Source organism: Delphinus delphis, chromosome 3, assembly GCF_949987515.2.
Source record: "Delphinus delphis chromosome 3, mDelDel1.2, whole genome shotgun sequence".
Taxonomy (NCBI): domain Eukaryota; kingdom Metazoa; phylum Chordata; class Mammalia; order Artiodactyla; family Delphinidae; genus Delphinus; species Delphinus delphis.
Window position 1 is genome coordinate 162,068,086 of NC_082685.1, and position 12,717 is coordinate 162,080,802.

Genomic DNA, 12,717 nt, shown 5'->3' on the forward strand with positions numbered 1-12,717 from the left:
TCACTTTCTAAGTTAGGAAGTAATTGAAGTAATGAAATAATTCTATCTTTATAATGTGTTTACATTTATTTTACCTTTAAGCATAGCATAACATTTTGCGAACAATGCTAATGAATGAAACCTTTGAATCTGTATACTACATGTCAGGGGAAAATGAATGTGTACCCTGAGGCTGTCTGAAATAATAAATGCCCCTTATTTACAAATTATGCTGTCTCAAGAAATGTTGAACAGTATTCCGGAATTGCATGTCACAGTGGCCAGCCTTTCAATTATCAAGTCTCATTTTTGCAAAATCATAATGCAAAGGAAATATTTGCACCTGTCTGACCTTGCATACAGTGACAGTTGATGAACCCATTTCCACTGCAAGGTGGTTAATGTCTTTGTAAGACCAAAATGTGACAAGAGCCCACTCGCATATACCAGGTAGGGCTAAAGTAGGCTGATGGATGATAGGCAGGGGAAAGCAACTCTTTTGAAGTCTCTTTCATATATATATATATGAAAGGGAAATATTAAGATTACATTCAATTATTTATAATTGAATATCTCAGATAAAAAGACAATTCACATTATACAAATTATACTTGTGCATTTTCAAACATTGCAAAATCTCAGAGTGATATGAATGAAAGTAAAACAACCAGATTTAATTTGTGTATGAAATAAGCCTCCTTCCATAGGTTGAAGCAACATTAATAAACATCATCCACAAACAATGCTTTGTGAATTTTGCAAATACTCAAAAATAAATTTCTGAAAACATAATTTGTTTTTGTTTTGATATTAAGTATTGTGTAAGTATCTGACACAATTTGTATTATTTCTGGAGTTACATTGTTAAAATAAAATATACATAATGAAAGAAATCTTAAGAGGTCAATTTGAGCCTATGTTAAAATACAACAGATGAGATTGGTTACACAACAATGTGACTCTACCTAACATTAATGTACACATAAAAATGATTAAGATGGTAAATTTTATGTTTTATTTTTTACCATAATTAAAATTTTTGTAAAATAGGAAAAAAAAGAAAGAGAAAGACAAAGAAGAAGAAAGGCACAGGTACATAACTAGGAGGAGGCAATGTAACCACAGAGGTTTAGTCATGGAGACAGGAAAGCCAGGTAAAGTCTAGAGTCGCCAGAAGCTGGAAGAGGTAGGAAGGATCCTCACCTAGAGCCTTCCGGAGTGTGGGCCTGCTGACACCCTGAGTTTGGACTTCTGGCTTCTAGAGCTATCTGGTTTTAAGCTACCCAGTACGTAACAATTTATTGTGGCAGCCATAGGAAATAACACACCCTTCAAAACCAACTCTGCTTGGATTAAACAGGGAAAGGTAGTAATGAAAAAAGTGTAGTGTAGCTCAAAGAATAACTGGATGGCTGGAGAACCAGTTTGGAAAACAAGCATTCGTCAAGAGAGGCTGAGACGACAGGTCCACAAATCTAATCACTCCACAGGCATCATCCATAAAGGGGGTGATCCAGCCAGCATCACACAGCAGGCAGAATTGGACACTGGACACAGCCCATAGTATAGTGTCAACTTCAGCCCTCAGAAAATGTTGCAGCAGTGGCTGCCCACCTAATGCAAATATACAAGGGGGGGATTTCCTCAAAGGCAATATCAAAAAAATGAAGTATCTGTTTATAACCAGAATATTGTCTTTTACAAAAGAAAGTAAATTAATCATCTTTTCACATTATAATAAATCATACCTAGGTAATAGTTTATTACTATTAAGTCTCTAAGAGAGATTAATCCAATAATTATTATAATTAATGTCAGTTTGTACCCTTCTTAGACCCCAAAATGAAACTACTCCAATTTGAATAGTGAAAATCTAGTTATGACTACTTTCTATGTTGTCAAACATCATTTATTATAAAAGGGAAAAATGAAATTAAAAATAATGCCCTATGCTGAATTCATTTATGTGGCAATCTGTAGAGACGACTGAGAAAGTGAGTGATTTGAATCATATTTCAAATTAAATTACCTTCCTGCTAATTGTAGTTTAAGCTTGTATTAGTGTTGCTGGGAAAGAAAAAGCAATAGAATCAAGACATGGTTACGGTTGGACACTTTTCAATATGTCAAAAGCATATTGAGAGTGGACATCCTTCTCTTGTTCCTGATCTTAGTGGAAATGATTTCAGTTTTCACCATTGAGTATGATGCTGGCTATGGATTTGTCATATATGGCCTTTATTATCTTGGGGTATTTTAACTCTATGTGCATTTTCTGGAGAGTTTTTATCATAAATCAGTGTTGAATTTTGTCAAAAGCTTTTTCTGCATCTAATGAGATAATTATATGGTTTTTATTACTTAATTTGTTAATATGGTATATCACATAGATTGATTTGCATATATTGAAGAATCCTTGCATCCCTGGGATAAATCCCACTTGAACATGGTGTATGATCCTTTTATTATGTTGTTGGATTCTGTTTGCTAGTATTTTGTTGAGGATTTTTGCATCTATATTCATCAGTGATATTGGTCTATAATCTTTTTTTGTGATATCTTCTTCTGGTTTTGGTATCAGGGTGATGGTGGCTTCATAGAATGAATTTGGGAGTGTTCCTCCTTCTGCAATTCTTTGGAAGAGTTTGAGAAGGATAGATGTTAGCTCTTCTTTAAAGCTTTGATAGAATTCGCCTGTGAAGCCATCTGTCCTAGACTTTTGTTTGCTGGAAGATTTTTAATTACAGGTTCAATTTCATTACTTGTGACAGGTCTGTTTATATTTTCAAATTCTTCCTGGTGCAGTGTTGGAAAATTGTACCTTTCCAAGAATGTGTCCATGTCTTCATGGTTGTCCATTTTATTAGCATATAGCTGTTTGTAGTAGTCTCTTATAATCCTTTGTATTTCTGCAGTGTCAGTTGTGATTTCTCCTTTTTCATTTCCATTTTTATTGATTTGCATCCTCTCCCTTTTTTTTTCTAGATGAGTCTGGCTAAGGGTTTATCAATTTTGTTTATCTTCTTAAAGAACAAGCTTTTAGTTTTACTGATCTTTACTATTGTTTTCTTCATTTCTAATTCACTGATTTCTGCTCTGATCTTTATGATTTCTTTCCTTCCACTGTCTTTGGGTTTTCTTTGTTCTTCATTCTCTAATTTGCTTTAGGTGTAGGGCTAGATTGTTTATTTGAGATTTTTCTTGTTTCTTGAGGTGAGATTGAGTTGCTATAAACTTCCCTCTTAGAACTGCTTTAGCTGAATCCCACAGTTTTTCATTTGTCATGTTTTTGTTGTCATTTGTTTCTATGTATTTTTTTATTTCCTCTTTGATTTCTTCAGTGATATCTTGGTTATTTAGTAGCACACTGTTTAGCTTCCATGTGTTTGTGTTTTTTTTTACAGTTTCTTTCCTGTAATTGATTTCCAATCTCATGGTGTTGTGGTCAGAAAAGATGCTTGATAAGATTTCAATTTTCTTAAATTTTCCGAGGCTTGATTTGTGACACAAGAGGTGATTTATCCTGGAGAATGTTCCGTGTTCACTTGAGAAGAAAGTGTATTCTGCCACTTTCAGGTGAAAGGTTCTATAAATATCAATTAAATCTATCTGGTCTATTGTGTCATTTAAAGCTTGTGTTTCCTTATTTATTTTCTGTTTGGATGATCTGTCCACTGGTATAAGTGGGGTGTGAAAGTCCCCTACTACTACTGTGTTACTGTTGAACTCTCCTTTCATGGTTGTTAGCATTTGACTTATGTATTGAGGTCCTCCTATGTTGGGTGCATATATATTTATAATTGTTATATCTTCTTCTTGAATTGATCCCTTGATCATTATGTAGTGGCCTTCATTATCCCTGTAACAGTCTTTATTTTAAAGTCTATTTTATCTGATACAAGTATTGCTACTCCAGCTTTCTTTTGATTTCCATTTGCATGGAATATCTTTTTCCAATCCCTCACTTTCAGTCTGTATGTGTCCCTAGGTCTGAAGTGGGTCTCTTGTAGACAGCATATATATGGGCCTTGTTTTTGTATCCATTCAGCCAGTCTGTGTCTTGTGGTTGGGGCATTTAATCCATTTACATTCAAGATTATTATCAATATGAATGCTCCTATTACCATTTTCTTAATTATTTTGGGTTTGTTTTTGTGGGTCATTTACTTCACCTGTGTTTCTCACCTAGAGAAGTTTCTTTAACATTTTTTGCAAAGCTGGTTTGGTTGCGCTGAATTCTCTTAGCTTTTGCTTGTCTGAAAAGCTTTTGATTTCTCCATCAAATCTGAATGAGATCCTTGCTGGGTAGAGAAATTTTGGATGTAGGATTTTCTCTTTCATCACTTTAAGTATATTCTGCCACTCCCTTCTGGCTTGCAGAGTTTCTGCTGAAAAATCAGCTGATAACCTTATGGGGATTCCTTTGTATGTTTTTCCCTTGCTGCTTTTAATATTTTTTCTTTGAATTTAATTTTTACTAGTTTGATTAATATGTGTCTTGGTGTGTTTCTCCTAGGTTTTATCCTGTATGGGACTCTATGCACTTCCTGGAATTGGGTGACTATTTCCTTTCCCATTTTAGGGAAGTTTTCCACTATAATCTCTTCAAATATTTTCTCAAACCCTTTCTTTTCCTCTACTTCTTCTGGGACCCCTATAATTCGAATGTTGGTCATTTAGTGTTGCTCCAGAGGTCTCTGAGGTTGTCTTCAATTCTTTTCATTCTTTTCTCTTTATTCTGCTCCTCTGCAGTCTTTTCCACCATTTTGTCTTCCAGCTCACTTATTCGTTCTTCTGCTTCAGTTATTCTGTCATTGATTCATTCTAGTGTATTTTTCATTTTAGTTATTGTGTTGTTCATCTTTGTTTGTTTGTTCTTTAGTTCTTCTATATCTTTGTTAATTATTTCTTGTATTTTCTCAATTCATGCCTGCATTCTATTTCAGAGATTCTGGATCATCTTTATTATCATTACTCTGAATTCTTTTTCAGATAGATTGCCTATTTCTTCTTCATTTATATGGTCTTGTAGGTTTTTACCTTGCTCCTTCATCTGTGGCAAAATTTTTGCGGTCTCTTTTTTTTTTTTTTTTAATGGGTGTGATTGTGTTCCTCTCTTACTGGTTGTTTGGGCTGAGTCTTCCAACACTGGAGTTTATATGTTTTGGGTAGAACTGAGTCATGGTGCCAACATGAGGACCTCTAGGAGACCTCACTCTGCTGAATATTCCCTGGGGTCTGAGGTTCTCTGTTATTCCAGTGGTTTTGACTCAGAACTCCCACTGATGTCCTCTCTTGCCATTCTCATTCAACGTAGTTTTGGAAGTCCTAGCCACTGCAACCAGAGAAGAAAAAGAAATAAAAAGAACACAAGTTGGAAAAGAAGTAAAACTGTCATTGTTTGCAGATGACATGATACTATACATAGAAAATCCTAAAGATGCCACCAGAAAACTACAAGAACTAATCAACGAATTTGGTAAGGTTGCTGGATACAAAATTAATGTCCAGAAATCTCTGGCATTTCTATACATTAACAACAAAATATCAGAAAGAGAAATGAAGGAAACAACAATTTATCATCACAAAAAAAATAAAATACCTAGGAATAAACCTACATAGGTAGGGGAAAATCTTGTACTCAGAAAACTCTAAAACACTGATGAAATAAATTAAAGATGACATAAACAAATGGAGAAATATACCATGTTCTTGGATTGGAAGGATCAACATTGTGAAAATGACTATACTACACAGAGGAATCTACAGATTCAATGCAATCCCTATCAAACTACCAGTGGCATTTTTCACAGAATTAGAACAAAAAATTTACAATTTGTATGGAAACACAAAAGACCCTGAATAGCCAAAACAATCTTCAGAAAGAAAAATGGAGCTGAAGGAATCAGGCTCCATGACTTCAAACTATACTACAAAGCTACAGTAATCAAGACAGTATGATACTGGCACAAAAACAGAAATATAGATCAGTCGTACAGGAATAGAAAGCTCAGAGATAAACCCACACACATATGGTCACCTAATTTACAACAAAGGAGACAAGAATATACAATGGAGAAAAGACATCCTCTTCAATAAGTGATGCTGGGAAAACTGGACAGCTACATGTAAAAGAATGAAATTAGAACACTACCTAACACCATATACAAAATTAAACTCCAAATGGATTAAAGACCTAAATGTAAGACTGGACAGTACAAAACACTTAGAGGAAAATATAGGTAAAACACTTCTTGACATAAACCACAGCAATACCTTTTTTGACCCACATCCTAGAGTAATGAAAATAAAAACAAAAATAAACAAATGAGACCTAATTAAACTTAAAAGCTTTTGCACAGCAAAGGAAGCCATAAACAAGACAAAAAGACAGCTCTCAGAATGGGAGAAAATATTTTCAAATGAAACAACAGACTAAGGATTAATCTCCAAAATATACAAACAGCTCATAGAACTCAATATTAGAAAAAAATAAACAACTCAGTTATAAGGTGGGTAAAAGACCTAAATAGACATTTAACCAAAGAAGACATACAGATGACCAAGAGGCACATGAAAAGATGCTCAGCATCACTAAGTATTAGAGAAATGCAAATCAAAACTACAATGAGGTATCACCTCACACCAGTCAGCATGGCAATTATCAAAAAATCTAGAAACAATAAATATGCTAGAAAGGATGTGGTGAAAAGGGAACCTTCCTGCACTGCTGGTGGGAATGTAAGTTGTTACAACCACTGTGGAGAACAGTATGGAGGTTCCTTAAAAAACTAAAAATAGAACTACCATATGACCCAGCAATACCACTACTGGACATATACCCTGAGAAAACCATAATTCAAAAATAGACATGTACCATAATGTTCATTGCAGCACTATTTACGATAACCAGGACATGGAAGCAGTCTAAATGTCCAACAACAGATGAATGGATAAAGAAGATGTGGTACATATATACAATGGAATATTACTCAGCCATAAAAAGAAATGAAATTGAGTTATTTGTAGTGAGGTGGATGGACCTATAGTCTGTCATACTGAGTGAAGTAAGTCAGAAAGAGAAAAAAAAATACTATATGCTAATATATATATATATATATATATATATATATATATATATATATATATATATATATATATGGAATCTAAAAAAAAGATGATACTGAAGAACCTAGTGGCAGGGCAGGAATAAACACGTAGACATAGAGAATGGACTTGAGGACATGGGGAGGGGAAAGGGTAAGCTGGGACGAAATGAGAGAGTCGGGCATGGACATATATACACTACCAAATGTAAAATAGCTAGTGGGAAGTAGCTGCATAGCACAGGGAGATCAGCTAGAGCTTTGTGACCACCTAGAGGGGTGGGATAGGGAGGATGGGAGGGAGGCTCAAGAGGGTGGGGATATGGGGATATATGTATGCATATGGCTGATTCACTTTGTTGTAATACAGAAAGTAACACAGTATTGTGAAGCAACTATACTCCAATAAAGATGTATTAAAAAAAAGTTTGGATTTGGCTATCAGGCATAAAAATGAACCTTAATATTAGGTAATATATTAATTAAGGTAGAATGATTCTGAATTCTATATTTTCTCCTTTCTGTTACTGCAGAATAATGATTTGAAAGAATGGGCAGAAAAAAAATCAGGTGATCAGTTATTGTAAGAGAAGAAGGAATTTTGAATGTGTGATAAAGTCAGAAGCTGGGAACATATTCAGATTCTAGAAACAAAAGAGAAGAGGAAATTTAGATGCAGGTGTCTCTTCTTCTGACTATTGTCCCAGCCTAACCCGCTGATCACTCCATGTAGTTTTTCTAATATACATATTTTCAGTTGTTTTAATAAAAGTGAACTTATTCAAGGCAAAAATATATTAGTACAGCTTTATTATCATCATATGCAGAACTCTTGCAAATGCTGGACAACAGTAAATTCAGAAAAATACCTTAATAAGTTTATAATCAACACATTAAATCAGTAGCCTAATGTGGATAAATGATGGCAAGAAAATTTATCTTCTGAAAAAAGTAAGAGCAATATTAGGGTTAAGCCTGATGGATGCATAGCACAGGAAAAGTGAATGAAGAAGGTGGTCTAAGTCCAGGGCTTAACAGAGGCAAGGGTTTGCAGAAGCAAAGAAAGCCAGTTCTGAGAATAATGTATAACAGTTAGTTTTAGGTTGTTGATTCTATTATGATATAACCTGAATACTCTGTTACTCCAAAAGTTCAATAAAAATTGAGGCTTATTAACTGGAAGGGAGGATGTTCTTGTCCAATAATTTACATTTCTACCCATGAAAGAGAGAGAGGGCACAGTTCAATAAGTGTTCTTTTCATAAATATGTAGTGTGTTCATAAAACAGGTTGCGGGGACAGGGGCAATAGAAACATTGCACAGTGTAGAGAAAAGTGGCATAAAAAGATTCCAAATTCAATGAGGCCAGTCATGTAGCAGAACTCAATGTCATTGGAATTTATAATAACAATAATGAGCATAATTCTTCTGAGGGTCCTTTTGAATGATAAATTATTGGAAATTGAATTATTATATTTGGACATTAAAAGGAATGATCCACTAAAACAGATTTCTTCCGGCACCAAAAACTTGGGTTACATAAATGCACAGATATATAATGCCATATTTTTCCATATATATTACTAGAATGACATCTACCACACTCACTTCCTTAGTAAAAAGAACATTAGGGCTTCCCTGGTGGTGCAGTGGTTGAGAGTCCGCCTGCTGATGCAGGGCACACGGGTTCGTGCCCTGGTCCGGGAAGATCCCACATGCCGTGGAGCAGCTGGGCCCGTGAGCCGTGGCCGCTGAGCCTGCGCGTCCAGAGCCTGTGCTCCACAACGGGAGAGGCCACAACAGTGAGAGACCCGTGTACCGCAAAAAAAAAAAAAAAAAAAAAAAAAGAACTTTAAAAAAGAATTCGTATATGAGTTTTTAATACAAAGAGATGGTCTTAGAAAAGACTAGGAATGATTAATTGTTGGTCCTCTGAAACCTTGTGACGTAAGGTATGGTCTGTAGAGCAGCATCACTGTCATCAACTGGGAGCTTGTAAAAAATGTAGAATCTCCAGCCCTGACCCCATACCACTGAATCATTATCAGAAATTTGTCAAGATACACAGAGGACTCAAATTCACATTGAAGTTTCAAAAGAACCACTTATTTCAGTTGCCAGTGGTTGGTGTAACAAACCACTCCTATGTTTAATGGCTTAATCTAAGATAAATTACATTATTTCTTATGGAGGTTTTTTGTTGTTGTTTTGGATTTTTTTTTTTTTTTTGAGTTGATTGGTCCTACTTCCAGACTCCTTTGGTGTCTTTTGTGCAGTTGCAGTCAGATTATGGCTTATGCTGGAACATGCGAGACAGCCTTATTGATGAGTCTGTACCTTAGTGGGAACAGCTAGAAGTCTGCCCTGACTCTCTATCTCCCTTCGTGGTCCCTCCCTCTGGTATATTTGGCTTCTTTCTAAAATAGTTAGATCCCAAGAACATTCAAAAGGAAAAATCTCCAATGTACAAGCGCTAAAATGCTAACCAAGCTTCCACTTATCCCATGTTTGTTTATTTTCCATTGCTCAAGGCCAGTCACAAGACCAAGGTCAGCGTCCATATGGAGGGCAGAAATTTGAGGCTTTGAATTCCAGTGTCATGGTTTACAAAGAATCACTAAATTACTGTCCCCCACTACTGCTCTCAAGTATCAATTCATTAGTTCCCATGTTTGTTTATGATGCCAGCTGAAATAGCAATGGCATAAGCCATTTACAGACACTCCTTGTGTCAAGTCTGGAGTACCAAGTGAAAGAAATGTCTGTACTGACCCTTAAATGACCAAGAGAGATTTTGAGAGCTGGCCCTCCCTTCTTATGCAACCTAGAAACTTACTTCCAAACAAAAAAACAAACAAAAAGAAAACATAAACAATAAAAATAAATGGAGTCACTGGGGCCAGTAAACATCAAGTCACTACTTCACCAAATTAGTGAGTTAGGCTTCTTGACTTCACTCTGCTGATCACTGCTAGACCATAAACTACTACATAGAAGTACCTAGAAGAGGAAGATGTATTGGCTAAGATATTAACTTTTAGTTAATACATGGTATTCTTAAAACTAAAATGCACATATCAATTTTCTAAATGGCAGATGGTTGATCATTTTGCATTTGGCAATAAAAATAATGGGGACATGCAAGTCCCCCTTTTCTCAAGGCAAGGAAACATTATTCAGACTCATGGAGGGCCATATATAAATACACTCAAGAAATTCTAAAATGTTTTGTCCTTTTAATGAGTAAATAAATCTGAGTTTGACTGGAAGAATTAAACTGATCCAAAACAAACACAGCTAGCTGCGATAAAAGTTAATTATGCATTCAGGATACTCATTTGGCCTGCAAATGTAAAATAGATAAGATAAACAGAGGTCTCCACAATTATTGATCACAATGTCTAATAAGAAAAGGGAAATAATATGGCATTCTTTAACAGAATTTGATTTCCACATAAGGAAGTCATTAAATTGAGTTGCCTCTGAGGCCAAGGAGGGGGAACATGAAATCACTGTGTGACCCTCACACTTAAAATCAGCAATATTTTTACATCAATATCTATAAGTCATTTGCTAAGCCTGTCTGAGCACTGGTTTCAGCTAATATAAAGTCACAGCTGTAATGTACTTTTGGAAAGTTTAATATTTTGTAATCAGAGTTGAGGGCACTAATGGGTCAGTGGTGAGAAACCTAGCTGTTGGCATATTCATTGTTCCATGACCAGAGATAACATTAAAATTTGTATGCATGGAATAAGAACAGATTCATCCATCTTTGTAGTCATAAACTATAGTTGCCAAACAACACTCCTTCACAGAAATACCTCTGTGAGACTGGCCTGGTTTGCATTCTTCTGAAGACCTGAATATATGGCTGTATCCCCAAACAGTTGCATTCCTAAAATAAGAAATCAAATACACTAACATTACACTTTCTCAAACAATAGATCTTTCAGTTCTCTCAGAAGGTGAAATACAATGTACAGTATTCAGTGACAGAGTACAAGAATAGAACCTGTAAAGATGCAAATGTCATACAGAAAGTTGGTAGCAAATGCTCATATATTGAGATAAAAGGACACAGATCTTTAGCTCTGAAATGAAGGGAAGTCCTTCAATGTGAAAAACATTGACCTTTGCTATTTTATATATGAGGAGTAGGTGTGATTTTAACAATGCTTTGAGGGCTCTGAGGAGCAGGGATACTGAAATTGATGGGCTATATATCTCTGCAAGACTGTTCTGAAAAGTTTAAACATTTGTTTGCCTGCTGTAATTGATCTCTGTGAAATTTATGAAAGAAAAACTAGAAAAGCTAAACTGATGTATATGATATATAAAAAGTAAAGGGAACAAAGTATTTTTTAAAAATTGCAACAGAGAAATTACCAGCCAGGTGGCTTCACTGGTGAATTATGCCAAGTGTTTAAAGATGAATTAACATCAATATTTTAAAAGCTCTTCTGAAAAATCAAAATGCACAGTACTTTTAAACTCATACAATGAGGCCAGTATTACCTGGATACCAAACCAGATGAACACATCACAAGGAAAGAAAACTACAGACCAATATCTCATTAATGTAGACATCAGAATCCTCAGTAAAATACTAGTAACCCCTATCTAATTACATATAAAAGGAGTTATACATGTAATGACAGTACTACTCAAAGTGACTTACAGGTTCAACAAGATCCCTATGAAAATGTCAATTGCCCTTTTTGGATAAGTTGACAATCTGATTCTAAACTTCATAGGAATTTCAAAGGATCAAAAGGCAAAGCAATGTGGATAAGGAAGAGTAAAAAAATAATAAAAAAGAAGGGCAGAGTTGGTGTACTCACATTTTCCTATATCTATAAATTTACTCTAAAACTACAGGAATAAAGACACTGTGATACTGAAATAAGGACAGACACATAGATTAATGAGGGTTCTGATATAACCCCTTACTTGATGGTCAATTGATTTTTTTTAAACATCTTTATTGGGGTATAATTTCTTTACAATGATGTGTTAGTTTCTGCTTTATAACAAAGTGAATCAGTTATACATATACTTATGTTCCCATATCTCTTCCCTCCCTCCCACCCTCCCTATCCCACCCCTCCAGGTGGTCACAAAGCACCAAGCCCATATCCCTGTGCCATGCGGCTGCATCCCACTAGCTATCTACCTTACGTTTGTTAGTGTGTATATGTCCATGACTCTCTCTCGCCCTGTCACAGCTCACCCTTCCCCCTCCCCATATCCTCAAGTCCGTTCTCCAGTAGGTCTGTGTCTTTATTCCTGTCTTACCCCTAGGTTCTTCATGACATTTTTTTTTCTTCTTAAATTCTATATATATGTGTTAGCATACGGTATTTGTCTTTTTCTTTCTGACTTACTTCACTCTGTATGACAGACTCTAGGTCTATCCACCTCATTACAAATACCTCAATTTCGTTTCTTTTTATGACTGAGTAATATTCCATTGTATATATGTGCCAGATCTTCTTTATCTGTTCATCCGATGATGGGCACTTAGGTTGTTTCCATCTCTGGGCTATTATAAATAGAGCTGCAATGAACATTTTGGTACATGACTCTTTTTGAATTTTGGTTTTCTAAGGGTATATGCTCAGTAGTGGG